This window comes from Lagenorhynchus albirostris, chromosome 19, assembly GCF_949774975.1.
Source record: "Lagenorhynchus albirostris chromosome 19, mLagAlb1.1, whole genome shotgun sequence".
In the NCBI taxonomy this organism is placed as follows: domain Eukaryota; kingdom Metazoa; phylum Chordata; class Mammalia; order Artiodactyla; family Delphinidae; genus Lagenorhynchus; species Lagenorhynchus albirostris.
This window is the reverse complement of record NC_083113.1, coordinates 10,622,285-10,639,538: the sequence shown is the minus strand read 5'-3', so window position 1 is coordinate 10,639,538 and position 17,254 is coordinate 10,622,285.

The following is a 17,254-nucleotide window of genomic DNA, read 5'->3' as shown; positions in this document are numbered from 1 at the left end:
CCAGGCACTTTATAAATCCTAATGGCCCTGCCCACCCCCTCTCCCATTATCTCATCTCAGAGGGCCCTTCACTTTCCAGAGTCCAGCACCCTTCTTCTTTGAACAAAACCTACACAAACACAAGGCCATGGCTCAAGGACCCCCAGCCTTCTGAGAGGCCCTATGGACACTCCACCTTAAGGACCCCGAATATATTTTGTGTCAATTATTTGTTTAATTTAATTTTAATTTTTATCAAATCACTTTGAACTCTTGTAGGTGTTTCTCTGGGTATTTTACCCTCAGGATTCTAGGTAACATGTTTAAATTGCTACTTCTATGGAGAACAGTATGAGGTTCCTTAAAAAACTAAAAATACGGGCCTCCCTGGTGGCACAGTGGTTGAGAGTCCGTCTGCCGATGCAGGGGACACGGGTTCCTGCCCCGGTCCGGGAAGATCCCACATGCTGAGGAGCGGCTGGGCCCGTGAGCCATGGCCACTGAGCTTGCGCGTCCAGAGCCTGTGCTCCGCAACGGGAGAGGCCACAACAGTGAGAGGCCCGCGTACCGCAAAAAAAAAAAAAAAAAAAATACAGCCTTCTGTGTCCCACACCAGAGAAGCAGATGTTTCTGAGGATGAGTCTTAAAATATTCCCATCTTTAATGTAACTTCAAATGGTGGTAGTCTAGAAATAGAATTCTTAGTGAACTTGTATGTTCCACGTTCTATATTTCGGTTTGATTGAAATGTGTACAGTGAACTCATAGCACTTTTCTAATAATAGAAAAATAAAAGGCCATCAGATGAATTATAAAAAAAATCTGCATTTTTAACCAGCACTCTGGGTGATTCTGACGCACATTGAGAGTTCTCCTTAAGAACTTTTTATTACGGAAAATTTCAAACACACACTGTTATGGACTGAATTGTGTCCACCCCAGCTCCACCCCTCCCACCCCTACGCCCGCCAATGGGGTGGTATTTGGAGATAGGGCCTTTGCAGAGATGATTAGGGTTAAATGAGCTCATAAGAGTGGAGCCTCATCTGATGGATTCGATGTCCACATAAGAGGAAGAGACACTAAACCGACCTCTCTCTCCACCAGCACAGAGGAAAGGCCATGTAAAAGAAACTAAATCAGCTGGAACCCTGATCTTGGACCTCTAGCCTCCAGATTGTGAGAAAATTTATTTCTGTTTTTTAAGCCACCCAGTCTATGGTATTTTGTTATGGCTACCTGAGCAGATTAATACATCCACCCTCACCTACCCATCACACAGCTCCCACTCTTGTTGACACATGGCCATTCTTTTATTCATTTTTTATTTTGTTATTTTTTGGCTGCAAATAGTGAAATTTTTTCATGAATGTACCACTAGGTAGGTTTATTTACAAACTTTATATATAATATATATTTCTTCCTGTACTGATGTTTCAATGTACATTGTAAATGTACACCACCTGAAAAATCCAGTTAAAATGAAAAAGAACCAGATAAAAATCAACAGTAGAAACAGGTTCTAATATTTCCTTCTAGCCTCCTGCTGGGCCATCTTGCATGCCCCCACTTGGGACAGTACTTGTATGGACCAGGACTTGGTATAGCATTTGTAAGTGCAGAATTTTCTTGCAATCTGTGGATCTGCTTCCCTGAAGTATTCATGGACACCCAAGATATTTGTGGACACCCTCAGGGGATCCTCTTGACCACCGTGTCAAAAGTCTGTGCTCCCCAGTGAGATACCCTCCATATATGAAGAGTCTCCTGTCTGCTTTCTGTGGTACCTTCCTGGGTCTTAGGCTTCACCGGGAATCTGCTGAAAGCTATGGCCACCCCACCCTCCCAGGAAAATCCCCCCCCCACAACTTTGCATACAGATGCCCTGGAGCACAACCATAGCCTACCTTTACTGAGTAAGTGTCCTTGATTCATTCTCCCTCCCTCAACTTTTTAATTTGAAAAATTTCAAACTCACAGAAGAGTTGCAACCTAGTATAATGAAACCCCATACAGTATGAACTGAGGCATCAATTTTTTTTAACTTTTTTTTTTTTTGGCCGCACCGCGTGGCTTGTGGGATCTTAATTCTGGGACCAGGGACTGAACCCAGGCCCTCGGCAGTGAGAGCGCAGAGTCCTAACCACTGGACTGCCAGGGAATTCCTCGAGGCATCAGTTTTTAACACTTGCTTCCTCTCTCTCACACGTGTGTGTTTGTAAAGTTTATATGTAATACATTTTACATATAATATTATATATAATATAATGTAATTATATATATATATTTTTTTGGTTGATTTTTTTTTTGAGAGTTAGTTCCAGACATCATGACACTCCTGTACACGCTTCAGCATGTGCACACCCCCTAACAAGAGTTGCATTCTCTTAAACAACCACAGCACAATGATCCAGTTCAGGGAACTTCACATAGACGGACTACTATCATCAAATATGCATGTTCAAAATTGCCTAATCATTCCAACCTTCCAATAATATAGCAGTGTTTTTTTTCCCCTTTAAATCCAGGATCTAGTGTAGGATCCCTGCTGCATTGTTATATCTCTTCAGTCTTTTTAAAAAATTTTTAATTATGTAATTATTTATTTTTGGCTGCGTTGGGTCTTCGTTGCTTCTTGCGGGCTTTCTCCAGCTGCGGTGAGCAGGGACTACTCATTGCCGTGGCTTCTCTTGTTGCGGAGCCCAGGCTCTAGGCGCGAAGGCTTCAGTAGTTGTGGTGCACGGGCTTAGTTGCTCCGCAGCATGTGGGGATCTCCCCAAACCAAGGCTCGAACCGGGTCCCCCCTGCATCGACAGGTGGATTCTTAAAACTGCACCACCAGGGAAGCCCCTCTTCAGTCTCTTTTAATCGACAACAATCCCCTACCTTTTTTTCTTTCGTGATACTGATTTTTTTTTTTTCAAGAAAGCCAGGTGTTTGGTAGAATGTCCTTCAATTTGGGTTTGCCTGATACTTCCTCATGATTAGATGCAGGCATTTGGGGCAATCATAGTGCATAGGTGCTGTCCCGTCCTTCTGTGCTAGGATGGATGTCACATGGGGGGCACAGGACTTCAGAATGCCTGTCATGGGCAATACTGAGTTCTGTGCCTTGGTTTAGGTGGTGTGTACCAGACCTCACCGCTGTGTACTCCCTCTCCCCTTTGTAATTACCAAGCGATTGCTGGGATAACACTTCAAGATTATGTGAAGATCCTGCTTAGGATACATTTTAACATTTTAAAAAGTGCCTACCATTAGAGAGGAGACAGAAATGCCCCTCCTTCTCACCAAGCAACCTTTTAGCTGGGGGTGAGGTGGAGGGCGGAAGACAACAGACCAGCAAATAAACCAATCGTTAGGAGGTTCCGAACGTGAACTGGGTGAAGCCAGAGGATTTGTCTTGTTTACTGCTGCATCTGTGCCTAGAACAGCACCTGGCACATACGCTCAATAAAAACATGTTGAAATGAATGAATGAATGAATAACATTAAGTGCTATAAAGACTGCAAAACTGAGTATTTGTTAAAGAGACTCTGGGGTGGGGTGAGGTGCGGTGTGTGGCTATTTTAGGTAAGATGTTAGGAGTGTCAACATGCCCGTGCTTTTGAGTCAGAAAAAAAGGGAAAAGCAAATATAATAGGTCCCTGAGACTACACACAATATGGTGTATTTGATGAGCAGAGAGAGGGCTGGGGGTGGGATGGGGGTGGGGGTCAAGGAGAGCAAGTGAGGCTGAGCCCGGGTCCCCTCTAGATCAGGCTGGTGGGCTGGCTGGCGGGGTGGGACTTTGAAGACCACGTGGGTAGCAAGGACTTCACATGGGAAGCCACTGGGGTGGGGATGGGGGTTGTAAGCAGAGAGTGATGTGATCCGAGGTCCCTTTCACCCTTGCTTAGAAAGGGGCGTGTCTTTGTCTCTGTCTTTCTCTCTGCTTCTCTCACCATTGGGGAATCTGAGAAAAGCTGTATGGAAACACGTGCAATTCTGTGTGCGATTTCAGGGGGTTCATGGAACACTCAGGTGCGGACTGTGTGGTTTGGTCTACGCCGTCCCCCTCACACAGGTAAACGGAGACTCACAGCTAGTTATAATAACTCGCATCTACAGAGCATTTGGTGTGTGCCACGCTTTGTTCTGAGTGGTTTATAAGCAGGTAACTCAGGGTTCACAACAACCCAGGGAGGAAGGTCTTGGGAAGGTGCTTGGTGATCCTCATTATCCGGTTGGGAAAATGAGAACCAGAGAGGATAACTGCCTTTCCTATGATCACATAGGTAGTCAGGGACAAAGGAAGGGTGACAAACCTGGACTCTCTGGTTTTAGCCATTGGGCCAGGACTCCCTCCAAGTTAACTCCATCTCAGGGGTCAAGGATGCCCTAAAAACCAACCAGGGTCTTCCCAGGGGTCTCAAGCCCAGTCAAAAACTCTGGTCGGTTATTTGACACCAGCTCTGCCAGGAAAACTGGGCAAAGCAGAGGCTGTCACTGTTGGGTTAGGTGAGGACCCCAGGCTTGGGGCGGGGGTGGCTTGTTGGGGTCCCACAGCTGGCAACGTGGGCGCAGAGGGAGGATCATGCGGTCAGGGCGGGCACCGTGTGCATCTGTTGCTTTTACCTTGGCTCTGCCCCTGGGGTCCGTGGGAGTATTTGAGTCTTAGTACGTCAAAGCATTGGCTTGGGAAGGAGGTTGCATGGCTTCAACTCCAAACTCATGTCTCACTAGCTGGGCGACTTTGGGCAAGTTACTTAGCGTCTCTGTGCCGCCTTTTCTGTAAAATGGAGATAATCACAATTTCTGCTTCACATGGCCTCGTGATGATTCAAGGAGATGGTGCTTGTCAGGTGTCAGGCATAGGGCCCAGCCTGTGGTTCATCAAGGGCAGCCTATTTGATTCAGTGTGTCATTCTGCAGTGTGTGCTGGGTGATACTCCCTAAGCTTCATTTCCTGTCCATTGGATGTTATTATGTTTGCCTTCCTGTGTATTCCTGAGCGGTTGGAAATGCCACATCGATACTCTCTGGATCTTCCACTCCAGGACTAGTTACAGGATTAATTCTCCGCATCCACTCTCCGACCCTAGTACGAACCGGACACTGGCCCGGAATCACGCCCCCTCCCCAACCCTCCAATCCCAGGGCTAAAGAAGGCAGCTACCTCCCTTGTCCCGGAGTCCCGCGTTCCCTAACCACGCCCACAGCCCTTGGACCACGCCTCCAATCGCTCCTCCAATCCCAGACATAAAGTCCTTAAGCCACGCTTCCCTGTCAATTCCAGGTCTGGGTCAGCCCAAATCCGCCCACAGAACACCATGCCTCCTCCCCGCCCGGTCTATCACCGTCCCCTGCCCACTAGGTTCTAGGTGCCTGAAGCCCCCCGCAGCCCCCTCAATGCCCTAGACCTTGAGTAATCACTAGTTTGGATGAGTGTGGGTCCTGGAGACTTTATTTGCCCCTGGAAAGGCGCTGCCGTGGGGAGTGGGCGAGGTACATCCTTTCCTAGAGACACATGAATCTCGGTGCCTTGGACGGGTGTAGGCAGAGGCCTTGAAGGTCATGCGACTCACAAGCACCTGCCCACCCCCACCCCCTTGTCCGTAAGCGATCTTTCAAAAACATCTGGGGGATCAACCTTCCGGTGGGGAGAAAAGAGCTGCAGGCATCTGGGGATGTGCAGATACCCCTCACCAAAGGACACTTGTCTGCTACATTCATCCTCAACGTTCTACCCAATCTCTGAGATCCATAGCAAGAGAGGAGAGGGTTAAGGTTTTTTTGTTTTTTTTTTTAAAGAGGAGTGGTCAGGATTGGAGAGTCTCCCTTTCCTTGCCTCTAAGATACAAAACTTAAAAAGAAAAAAAGGAAAAGAAAGAGAAAACGACAATTCATCTATTAAAATCAACAAATGAACTACATATAGATATTACTCAGAACCACCCAGTGTGTGTGTGTGTGTGTGTGTGTGTGTGTGTGTGTTGGCGGGGAGGGTCACACCTCAGTAAATAAAAAGGGAAGAGAAGCTGGCTTAGGTGACGGTGAGGAGGGGACTTCTGGGCTCCACCTCTCACCACTCCTCCCTGAATTTCTCTGTCTTTGGTTCTTTCTCTCTGGGTCTCTATCCTCTACCCTTCTGGGTACCTATTTTCTCCCCCATCTCCCCCTCCCTCTGATTCTCTGCCCCGCCCCCCCCCATCTTTGTTCTCTTTCTCTGGATCTCAGTCTCCTCCTGTCTCTGGTTCTCTACTCACTCCCTCTCAAGGTCTCTGACCCCTTCTCTCTGGTTCTCTGTCCATTCCTCTCTAGTCTCTAGGCTTCCGTCTTGGTCTCTGTCTCCCATCTCTCTAGATCTCCATTTCCCCTCCTTTGTTTCTGTCCTCCCTCTCCCTGGATCTTTGTCCCCTACTCTCTCTAGGTCTCTGTCCCCTCGTCTCTCTGAGTTCTCCCCCCCATTCTCTCTGCTCTCTGATCACTTCTCCCTGTCTCTGAGTTTCTCTTTAACCCCAGTTCAGTCTTAGATCCAAACCCAGTCCTAACCTTAGCCATAATCCTAGCTTTGACTGTGATTCTTGCTATAACCAGTGTCTTAACTCTATACTTCATCTTTACCCTTATCCTACATACTTAATCCTAACCCCAGCCATGGTCATAACCCATACACCAGGGCTGGTTGTCATCTTTGCCAGAATCTTAACCCTGTTTTCAACCTCAAACCAAACCCCACCGATAACGATTGCTACTGACCCTTAATCTCAGCCTTAGCCTGATTCTTAATTTCTAATCCTAATTGGAACCAAACTCCAGTCCTAAGAGCTTTATGTGACTTAGAGTCATCCCTGACTCCTTTTTCTCTCACTTCTCACATCCAGGCTACCAGCAAATGTTGTCAGTGCTACTTTCAAATTCTATCAGTATCCAACTATTCGTCGCCATTTCCAGAGCCACTATCTGGTCCAGCCACCATCATCTTCTACTTGGACTACTGCAGTCACCTTCTCACTGGGCTCCTCCTGTTTATTTCACTCTCCTAGCCCCCATCCCCTACAGACTGTTTCCCACATGATGGCCAGAGGGATCCTGTTAAAACCTGAGTCAGCTCACATCCCTCTGGTCAGAACCTTCCTGTGGCTTCCTTCTCACTAGGAGTCAAAGTCTCACAGTGGCCCCCACGACTTTAAATAATACGGCCCCCTTTGTCTCCCCTCTGACCTCATTTCCTCCCACCCTCCCCTTGCTCACTCTGTCCCAGCCACTCTTGCTTCCCTGCTATCCCACACGTATTCCAGGTATTGATACATCCCACCCCAGGGCCTTTGCACTTGCCATTCCCTCTGCCTGGAATGCTCTTTCCCCAGATATCTACATGCCCACTCCCACCTCTCCTTCAGGTCTTTACTCACATGTCACGTTTTCCATAAAGCCTTTACATTCACCGTATTGAAAATTGCAGTGTCCCTCCCTTCCAGCACTTTCTATTTCCTGTCTCTGTCTCATTTTTCTTCATGACATGTATTATCATCTAGTGTACTGTATAATTTATTTATCCTGCTTATTGTCAATTTCCCCCAGTAGGGTGTAAGCCCCTCGGGATAGAGAAATTTGTTGTGTCTTTTGTTGCCCAATGTCTAGAACAATGCCTGGAACATAGTAGGTGCTTAATAAATGTTTTTGAAGTGACTGTGTACCTCCTGAGAAGGATGCAGTTCCATTTCCCCGAAGTTCTAAGATCATTGGGTAAGAAGAAGAACAGTGAAGAGGGGAGAGGGCGGAGGTCACCACAGTTTCTGGGAGAGCAGGTTGAGTGTCAGTTACTGGCCGAATGAGGGCTGGGCTCTGTTCCCAAAACCCTGTGGCGACTCTAGCTCTGGCTGGGAGCTCACCAAACTTTTTCAGTTCACATTGCCACCTGCGGGGGCTGGATGTTCCCACCTGCAGGCAGAGCAGTTGAGAAATTCCATAGCTTGGGTCGTCTTGCTGGCTTGTCCGTTGAACCGCTGAACCGAGGGGCGCCCATATCTTCCCTCCCTATAGCTCCGGGCCTCCATTTCAGCTTACAATGGGATGTGGGTCAAGAGAGAGACTCCCTTAAATACTGGAGCTGGAACTGGGGAAAGAGGTGAGCGTGAGGCAGGGAAACCAGCGATGAAGAAAGAGACAGAGAAAGGGCTGAAATAAAACCGGACGGTGAAAAAGAGGCAAAAAAAACCAACAACAAAGAGAGACAAACAGAAAGACCGAATGTGAGAAACACATGCACATAGGAAGAAAGATGGACAGACAGACTGCGTGCAATAATGGGGAGTCAATGGGCTCCCTCAACATCTTTTCCACTTAGTGTCTCTCTATTCCACTCTCCTACCGCACTTTCCTGGGACTGAAGAGGCTGGCAAGCTAAAAACTACATTTCCCAGAATGCCATGTGGTGGGGTTCGGGATGGGGGTTTAGGTTCCACCAATCAGATGCCTCCGCGGGAAGCTTGAATTTCCAACCAAAGTAAATGGGGAGAGAGGCAGCCGCGAGGCCGAGGCCCTGCCAGTGCAGATCTCAGCGAGCTGGTACGGTTGTGGGGCCAGTAGCCGGCTTCCTGATCGCGGAGGGGAGCAGTAGCTCCTGCGTGGCCCATTCTGGATTTGGAAGTGCCCTGGAAGCTGTTTCTTCTACCAGGCTCAAGGTCCCTTAAAAAGTCCCTTTCTGCTTACACTGGCCCGAGCGGATTCTTTTTGTTGTTGTTGTTTTTGTTGGCCGCGTTGTGCAGCTCGCGGGATCTTAGCTCCCCGACCAGCAATAGAACCCGTGCCTCCTGCAGTGGAAGCGCAGAGTCCTAACCACTGGACCGCCAGGGAAGTCCCCAGAGTGGATACTTTTTGCTACTGCTGAGCAATAATAATGGCTACAGAGACGGGGGGAAAGAGATTCAGACGCGGGCAGAAACAGGGAAAGTCAGAGAGGCACACAGAGACCTCAGCCTCCAGCAGAAACTAGGAGAGAGACAGGACTTGCAGGGATACGATGGAAACGATGGAAAGGAGGAAGATATGCTGAGTGAGACAGACACCCAGAGAAATACTGAAGGTAAACTGAGGCAGAGAGGAGCGAAAGGAGAGGCAAGGACAGGGGGCCAGAAAGTGACACAGAGACATCCCCAGAATGCTGGAGTGGGAGTGGTGGTAGAGAGGACCCTTTAGCGACTAAACTTCTCCGGAAGGCACGGCAGTTGGAGGCAGGACGATGGAAGGGATGCTGGAGAGGGAGGTCCCTGACTTGCCAGAATCCCCAAGGCCCCGCCCACTGATGGTGCACTCTTCTGGCAGAATCTTTTCCCAAAGCCTAGACGCAGCCCCAACTTCAACAGCCCTGCCCGAGGAAGGAGTAGTGGCCCCGAATGCAGCCCCCACCTCTCTTGTCACTTGTCCCTCAGGCCTTACCGCCGAAGACCAGCCCCCTTGATGACTTGGGAAGTGGTGACGACGGTGACTTAACCACTTTTGATGTCTGAGGCAGATTCCTGAGGGAAGTGGAAGGCTGAAGAACTAAGAGGAGTGGAGGGATCAGAGAGAGGGTTTGAAGAGAGGGAGGCTTTGTGAAACAGAGAGGGGGCCTTAGAGGTAGAGAGCTGGGGAGAGTGAGGCAGAGAGAGGGGGAGACCCAGGGGCAGAGAGAGGCAGTGAGCTAGGCATGCCGGATTTCGGATTCCAGATAGTGGACCTGGATGACCTGGCTCCTCTGACTAGCTCTGGCTTCGTTGTGGCCATTCAGATCTCTGTTCTTCGCCCTCTAGGGTTGCCAGATAAAATACAGGATGCCCAGTGACACTTGAACTTCGCGGGCCTCTCACTGTTGTGGCCTCTCCCGTGCGGAGCACAGGCTCCGGACACGCAGGCTCAGCGGCCATGGCTCACGGGCCCAGCCGCTCCGCAGCATGTGGGATCTTCCCAGACCGGGGCACGAACCCGTGTCCCCTGCATCGGCAGGCGGACTCTCAACCACTGCGCCACCAGGGAAGCCCGCAACGACTAATATTTTAGTAGAAGGATGGCCCCAATATGGCATGAGGTATACTTATGCTTAAGAAAACTAATCTTTTTTAAAATTTGAAATTCAAATCTCACTGGACATACCCGTATTTTTATTTGCTAAATCTGACAACCTTATCTCCATCTCTGTCCTGTTTCTGCCTCATTTCCGTTTCCGGTTTGTGCTTGTTTTCCCTCTCTGCCAGTCCACCTCTGCCTTCTCTGTTCACTCTTTTTTTTTTTTTTTTTTTTTGCGGTACGCGGGCCTCTCACGGCTGTGGCCTCTCCCATTGCGGAGCACAGGCCCTGGACGCGCAGGCTCAGCGGCCATGGCTCACGGGCCCAGCCGCTCCGCGGCACGTGGGATCCTCCCAGACCGGGGCACGAACCCGCGTTCCCCGCATCGGCAGGCGGACTCTCAACCACTGCGCCACCAGGGAAGCCCTCTGTTCACTCTTAATGACCTCGCCATGGCCTCTCAGAGCCACCCCTGAGACCCCCCCCATATCCCCACTCAGGTCCCCTCCTCCCTCCATCCTCCTACCCCAGCCCTGTCTCTAGGGCCGTCTCTCTCCTCCAGGCAACTCCCCCGTCTTCTTTCTTCATCTCTCTTCTCATCGAGGCCCCCCACCCCTTCCTTCCTTTCTCCCCTTCCCTTACCAGACGAGAAGGTCTGAAGCCTTGTGGAAGTGAGGAGTCCCCGGTTACTCACCTGCATCCTGACTTCATCTCCTTTCCTTTCCATCTCCTGGACCAGAGAGGTCATGAGAGTTTCTCCAAGTCACACAGCTGAATTGAGACCTAACTCCACCTCCTCGACTCTGATCCCCCAAACCCTTCAAAGTTCCCAGGTTCCTGATGGAAAATTCATTTACTTTTCCTGAAAATGGGCCTGGCTTGGTGATATTTCTGAACATCAGGTAATCCCAGAAGGTCACAGGCCAGGACCAGAGGTACCTGTGGCATAAGGGATGGGAGACTTTTGAGCATCTACTATGTGCTAAGAGTTGGGGTTATGGTGCTCAGGCTGTATGCCTGAGAGCGGTGACTGGTCACGGTCGTTGCCATGTCCCCAGGCCTGAGAACATAGTAGGTGCTCAACAGATGTCTGTTGAATGAATGAATGAATGAGTGAATGAAAAAACACACCCCAAGCAGTTGAGGACTCCTCTCCATGTCTTCCCTTCTCTTCATCCCCATCGCTGTCTCTTACTTTGTCCTAGCCTCAATCTCCTTTTTCCTCCCATCCCCTCTCTTGGTTTCTGTCCTTTTTTAGAATCATTTTTATTGTTATTTTTCAGCTGGAGGGGACGCTCCAGTGGCTACCACCATGTGCTGAGCATCTCCCCCGTGTCAGGTACTGATGGAGCGATTTGCTTTCGGAATCCTTCTGGAATATTTCAGAAGGTAAGTACAGCTTGGTCGGGCGTTTTCCAGACGTGGAGACTGAGACCCAGAGAGAGGAAGCGAGGTGCCCTGGTCACACAGGAACCACAGCCTCTGCCCCCCCCACCCCCACAGCCGTCTCTTTTTGTCTCTCCGCCTCAAACTTCATCCTTCCTCCTGCGTGGCACATCATCGCCTGCCCAGCTGCATCTCTGACACCTCCAAGATATAAGGATGTTAGCATTAAACATTTACCACGGGGGTTGCAAACACAAATGCATCCAGGGGCCAGGCACAGGACACAAATCAGCAGTGCAGGTCAGGGAGGGACTGAGGCTGCCCTCCCTGGATGATGGAGTGACTGCTCTGCTCCAGCCCATTATGGCTAGGTGACAATCGCCACTCAGAGAGGCCACATCTGATTTCTCCAAAGGGGCACATGTGTAGGCGAAGTCTCCCAAGGTTTAAATGCTGCTACCAAATTCACACGAAACGCTCTTCAGGCCAAACGAGGTGATATGTGCAGCAGACCTGTCTGCTGGCCAATGGTTTGCAACCTTTGAATTGTTTTCAGTCCCTTGTGCCAGGTTCTGTGCTGAAGAAGAATCTGCAGATTCCAGTAGAATCTCTGCTGCATGAAGGCACAGACATTTGAGTCTGTTTTGCTAATTGCCTTCTCTCCAGCACCTAGAACAGCGCCTTACTCGTAGTAGGTGCTCAATAATTTTTTTTAAAGCTAATGATACGTTGAATCCTAGCATAAACTACAGAAATAACATTAAAAAAAAAAAGTTAAATGGAGGCTCAGAGGCTCAAAGTCCCACGGTTACCTAGCAGCACTGGGATCTAAACTCACCCGACTCCAAAACCTTAACCCTGGGCTCTCCTGACTCTACTTGGGGTTGTGCATTTGCAGTGCTGTGTGGGGATGTGCGTCCCGGGATTGTGGTGTTGCGTGTGTGTGGCGGTGGTGGTGTCTGTCAATCCTCCTGATTGGACACTTAGGCCCTGGGAGCTCAACCTGGATCCCTGGCTCCCCTCAGACACTTGCTCTGGGTGCTCACCCAGTCCAGAGAGAACAATCCGCCCCTCCCCCCCTCCGGGGCCCATCCTCAGGGGTCCCCCCACCCTCCTCCCCTAGATGCCCAGAGCCCTGGGGGCAAGGGGGAAAGAATTCAGGATGAGGGTGGAGGTGGGGGGAGGAGGGAGAGGGAAGGGGATGGGTTAAGAAGGAGTGTGTGATGTCAAGCAAAAAAGACAACATTAGACACAGATGCTGAGATGGCGTTTATCGCGGCAAAAAAAGGTGAAGTCGCCGAGGGAGAGGGGGTGGGGGAAGGGGTGTGGTGGGGGCCGGGGGGGGGGCCATGGAAGCTAATACATGGTGCACTAGGTCACACGACGGACACTGGGGGTGGGGTGGGGAGGTGGGCATGGCCCAGGCATGGCAATGGGGGGAGGGGAGAGGAGAGGGCAGTGGGCCCCAGCCAGGAGCTTCTGGAGGTGGTGGGGGGGAGGTGGGCGGCGTCTCTGGTCGCAGAGGATGGAAGGAATCAGTTAGAGGGGGTTGAATGGAGGCACTGGAGGCATGGCCACATGGCAGATGGTCTGGGGCCAAGAAGTGGAATGTGGGAGAGGGGCAGCAGGCAGGGGGCCAGCCCTGGGCTTCAGGCTTTGAATCTAAGGACTGGGGGTACCCAAGGAGCCTTAGAGGTCCTCCAGTTCCCTCCATTTTCCAAGAGAGAGAACAAGCCCAGGAGAAGCTAGCTTGAGGTCCTAATAAGGATTTAGCAATCAGCTCTCCAAAGACAGTCCTACCCACCACCCCCATTCTTCTCCTACCCTATCTGTCCCAAACAGAGAAAGCGGAAAGAGATTCTAACTCCTCTGACTCCACCATTATCTCACTGAGGCTCCTGAGGGAACTTGGAGGATGAACCCATTTCACAGATGGGAAAAACTGAGTCATCCTTTCAGGCTACACCTTTTCACACCTCTCCCACCTCCCTGCCAGGGGATCTGTGCACCCCATCCCTTTAGGAGTAATACTGATATCTTGAAATCCTCAGCATTGGGGGCAGGTGAGGGGACACATCTTGGGATTCTCCCAAATCAAGCTGGGATGTGGGCCATGCCTCCAGTGGCCTGAGATGCCAACACAAAGAAAAAAAAAAATGACTCCCCACGTCCCCTGGCTCAAACCAGTACAAAAGTGACTATTTACAATGAAGGGGTGGGGAGTGGGGGGGCACAGAAAGGAGTGGGGCCAGAGTGAGCTCTCCACTCGGAGGAGGCCACACCCCTGACCCTGCCTTGAAAGGGACAAAGCCAAACAGCATAGATATTTATAAAGGGTCTCTATCCCCAGGCCGGGGAGGACCCTCGGGGTGAGGGATGGGGGTGGGGCATGGGATGGGGTGCGGGTGGGGAGGCATGGGCGGTGGGAGGCGATGGAGGAAAGGTAGCTATTGCCCCTCGCCTCCCCCCTCCCCCACGCCGGACACACAGTTTTCCGTGGGATGAACACAGAAAGGGTTAATCAGAAAGAGTTCGATGAGCGAGTCTGACGGTCGAGTGGGGCGGGCTGGAGCAATGAAGCCGCAGGTCCCGGTGGCCGGTGGTGATGGAGTCACTTAGAAGATGAGAGGTTGGTGGTTTTGGGGGTGGGGGAGGAGAGGAGAAGCGGGGAGGGGAGGGGGATTAGGCGGTCCCACCCAATTATCTCTGGGAGACAAGAGCGTCCTGGACTGGCTGAGAAGGGTTTAAAAAGCAGCAGCCTTCACCACCCCCATCGCCATCGACGAGACTTTCCCCATCTCCCTCCCTGCCACCCAGCAATCCCCCACGCAACGGGCGGAGGGCACAGAGACCATACACACACCTGCATAGGAGCCACGGAAAGAAACCTCCTCCACTACGGCGTCCAGGCGGCTGACTGCAGTGGAGAGGGATCGCGATAGCCGGGCTGGGTGTCGCGACTCCACGAGAGCCGTAAAACCAGCGCCCCTGGCCCGCAGTGCCCCAGCGTGGGCATCGCGATCCCGTTCTCCCCATCGTGACATCCAGTTCAGGCTTTCGCGACAGCCGGCCTTGGGGTTCCAGACGGCAGGGGGGCAGATGCGTGGCCAACAGCGAAGGCCTGCCTGGCTGTGGTGATAGGTGTGCACCCAATCAGCAGCCTGGAAGCCCCAAATGCCATCCTCATCACCACTCTTATACTCAATACTTTTTCCACCTCTCAGTCTATCACAACGTCTAATCCTGGTCTTGACAGAGCAATACCCAACGCAGGGGAATCCTCTCACTTTCCAAACAGTAGGCCACCAATCAGAAACAAAATAAAGAGGGTGGGGGATGGAGGAATAGGCAGGAGAAACGGAACAAGGGGATGTTGAGTGATTTGCGGGTTAAGAAGGGGAGAAGGTATACCACTCAGAGAAGAGTGGTACCGTATTCTTCCAAGTATAGGTCCGCAACCATCTATTAAGTCGACTCTTAACCAAACTCCATTTGGGATACCCATACTTCCCACCTACAAGTCCAGGGCAGGCATTAGGGCAGATAAAGATGGCACGATCTTTGCCTTCTGATCCCTTAATAATTATTGCAGTGAAGCCTCCTTGCCCATGTAGAGATGGCTGGGAGAGGGCGGAAGAAGGTGGCTGGGGCAGGTTGGCTCAGAGCCCCCTGGGACAGGGGATGAAGGAGGTGAATTTGGCACATTGAACCCCTTCTTCTCATAAGTGCTTTGAGGTCCTTCTCTCGAATCCAGTTGGCACTGTCCCTCAGGACAGCAGAGGAGGGGTTGAGCTTGTCTCCCCCTCCCCAATTTCTACAGATTTGCCTGAAGGAGGCAAGTGGGGTTCTCCCCGGCTGGTGGAAATTGGGGGGAATCCAAAAGATTAGGGGTTAGCTGAAGGAGAGTTTTTTTCTCTTTTTTTTTTTTCTTACAAAGATTCTAAGAAAAACTCGGGGGCGGGAGGGGTGAGGAAGGGGGACACAATTGAGCTAAGTGTCCACAGACGTTTTCAATGCCTCTTAGGGGCCTCTTCAAAGGAAGATGGTCCCATTTCCTCCCCTCTGTCTGAGGTTCCCTCCCCCCCAGAGCGGCTCAGTTCCAAGGAAGTTTGGCACTTTTCTTTTTTAATTAATGGGGCAATGGAAGAAGGGAGAGGATTGAGAGTTGAGGAAAGGGAAAAGACAGACATAGACGAAGATAGAGACAGGACAGGTAACAACGGAAGCCACAGGGAGAGAAAGTGAAAGTCACAGAGAGCCAGAGAGAGAGGAAAATGCTGGTGGCGGGGTGGGGGTGGGTGGGAGTTGGAGGGCAAATGGGAAAGAACAAGAAGACAATTCAATGCAGCAAACACTTATTAAGCACCTATGGGGTGCTGAAGAGTAGGGTGCAGGGAGGCCACTCAGAGTCTCTGAGATCTGACTGGCTAACACGGAAGGGGGGGGAGAAAAAGAGGTGATGGATTTTTCAATGATCCCCATCCCTGACCCCACATCTGCGTCCCCTCTGGACAAACTGCAGCACAAAAGATTGAGGTCAGATTGCAGAAGGGACTTTCAAGGGATGGGGAAGACCACAGAGTGAATTTCATAAGGTAAAATGGGGAAAGGTGTGTGGCTCTCCACTCACCAACATAGTGAGTGAACTAGCTCACTGAGCTAGCAAACTACCTTTCAGATAGCCCTGGCTGGCGGGGTAGGGGGTCCCCGAAAAATGTGAATAGGGAGGGGGCTGTCACACAGATACACCAAGGGAACACTTTTCAGGAGGCCCAGCCTCCAGAGACGTGTCTGTGTGAGAAGAGTACTGGACCCCGCTGATTGGGACCCAGAAATAGGTCTACAGAAAGCATCTGACAAGCCGGAGGGCAGCTGAGGATGCAAATGATATGCAAATGAGCGCTTTCAAATCCCACCTCCCCACTCCCAGACCTTACTTCACCTCTCCCTGGCTCCTTCCCCTCCTTATGGCGGCTCGGGGAGTTGTAGGTGGGGATAGTCCAGCTAGAGACTGCAATACCCACATGTGGGTGGAGATGTTGTGAAATACTGTAAGGTCTTTTGAGAGGTGGAGGGGAGCAGTGGCCCATAGGGCCACCTCCACCTCCAACCCCAAGAGCCCCCAACTGCAGAAGATATGTACAAAGTTACATCAAGAATTGTTTTGGCACTCAAATCTCCATCTGGGTTCAGTCTGGAGATTAGGGGTGAGGGCAGCAGCGATGGGAGGTGAGGGATGGGGAAATGGGGCCTGCCCCCCACCCTGGAGATGAAGAGGGCAGGGAAAAAGTCACCCTAGTGCCCAAGCTACAGCCTCCCATCAGGTGGAAGGGCTGGGGTGGGAAGTTCAGTGCAAGGTACCTTGAAGGCTATTGCTCTCTAGGGATTTTCACATTTTGATTTGGGGGTGGCTCTCTCGCAAGGGGCAGGGGTCTCCCAGGCTTTAGGGGTGGGAATTGTTTCTGGATTTTCTCCCCTCCTTTGCCGGGAGAGAGACGAGGAGGTTGGATTCCCCCAAAGCCATGGAGAAGAGAAGGGTCTGGAAGACCTAGGAGGGGGACAATTGGGGGAGAGGGTGGGCATGGGGTGCCCCTCCCCCAGAGATGCTGATGATGGAACCAGGGCACTGGGAGGCCCTGCCTTGGGTTGGAGGAAGTGGAGGTGGTCTCCATGGGGGAGGGGGAGATGGATGGGGGTAGAAGTGGGTCTCAGCTATCCTAAGTCCATGGGGTTGTCAGGCCCCGACATCTCAGCCTGCCAACAAGGCCTTAGAGCTGATCACAGCCGCAGTGCCCAGGGAGCCACTCTCAAACCAACTCTCAGGGCTGCCTGGCTTGGCAAACTCCATTAAAACATTCT